Consider the following 1,485-nt stretch of genomic DNA (forward strand, 5'->3'; position numbering starts at 1 on the left):
CTTGTTTTGTATAGTGACGTGCTTGAATCAATTTGCCATGGGTCTGTTTGGTTTTGTGTTCCTTAAGCTGTTGGGAATATTTCAGGTAGTTTCTACAGGCAAAATTCAGTGCTGTAGCTAGCTGCCATCATACATGTGAGCTGGGAAAAGCTGCTGCTCAGATTAGGTAAATTTATTTAAAGAGCTGAGTGTTGCAGAAAAAACTGCTCCTCTGAAACAATGATACCTTGCCCTGTGCCTCATGGAAGATCTCTCTTGCCACTGCCCTCTGCAGTCACCATTCTACAGYAGGCCACCTGTTTCTGGATGTACGAAAATGAGAAGTTTGATATGACATTAAACAAAAACAAAGAGTTGAAGTGCTCTGAGATTCATRTTCAAGCATCAGGTGCAATGTTGTCAGTAAGGGATTAAAACAGATGGTGCAGAGTATGAGCTTTTGAAGGAGAAAAGAGGATGAGTAAACAAGATGTTGCTGAGTAGGAAACTTTTTTATTGTTTTATATTCTGCACAGAAGCTGTTGCCAATCACTAAAAAGCATTAATTTTGGCTGAGTTCAGATTACACATACATAGCTACCCTAAATCATTTTATAATCAGTAATAAGTTATTTATATGTTCATGTTTATGCTGAGCTCTTTGCAATTTAGTGCTGGAGTTTTAGGTGATAGCCAGGAACAAAACCATTTAACATCTTTGCAGAGCCTCAGACCCAGAAGTGAAGCCCTATCACTAATCACTTCTATATTTTATGGCATTCCATATTTCATGACATGTAAGGCCAGATAAAGTTAGGAGATCCATTAAAGTTACCAACAAACTTCACATCAGAGCTAGCTGTTTAGCCCCTTCAAAGGGGAGAAAACTGAATTTAACTGACTTGTTTTTGCATAATTCATCTTTTAAGAAAAAGGCACTTCTGAATTAGTTGCAGGCAATCCATTCCTGGTCCCTGCAGATTCTGTACACATCTGAACGCAGATGACAAGCAGTGGTCACCTTATGTGAGCACTACTACCATGCATGTGGTAGAAAACAAAGATGATATCAAAAATCATTGTAGTAGAGCAGATGCAATGGAAGCACAATGACTGGGTGCTGACCAATGTTATTTGCTTATGGGTACATTACAAGTTGTGTATCATGTTTCATAGTCATAGGATAAGGGACTTGAGTTTGTCTAGTCCAACCTTTCCTGCTTAAAGCAGGTGTTGGATTTTGATTGTCAGGGACAGATTTCACTGCTGTTTCTCTGGGCCCTGGTTGCAGTGTTCAAGTGCCCCCATGGTGAATGATCCCGCTCCAACCCAATAACTAATTGGAATTTCCCATCTTGTGACTTGGGTACATTGCTTCTTGTCACAGAATAGTATCCAGATAAGATATTTACCTTTTCCCCAGACAGCAGGCATGTCTTTCAAAGAAGATGGATGATAGCCTTGCAATGACATCTGCCAGCTCCCTTAGCACCCAGGCCTACATTT

This window comes from Rhea americana, unplaced genomic scaffold (assembly GCF_003343005.1).
Source record: "Rhea americana isolate MKP2758 unplaced genomic scaffold, rheAme1 scaffold_333, whole genome shotgun sequence".
In the NCBI taxonomy this organism is placed as follows: domain Eukaryota; kingdom Metazoa; phylum Chordata; class Aves; order Rheiformes; family Rheidae; genus Rhea; species Rhea americana.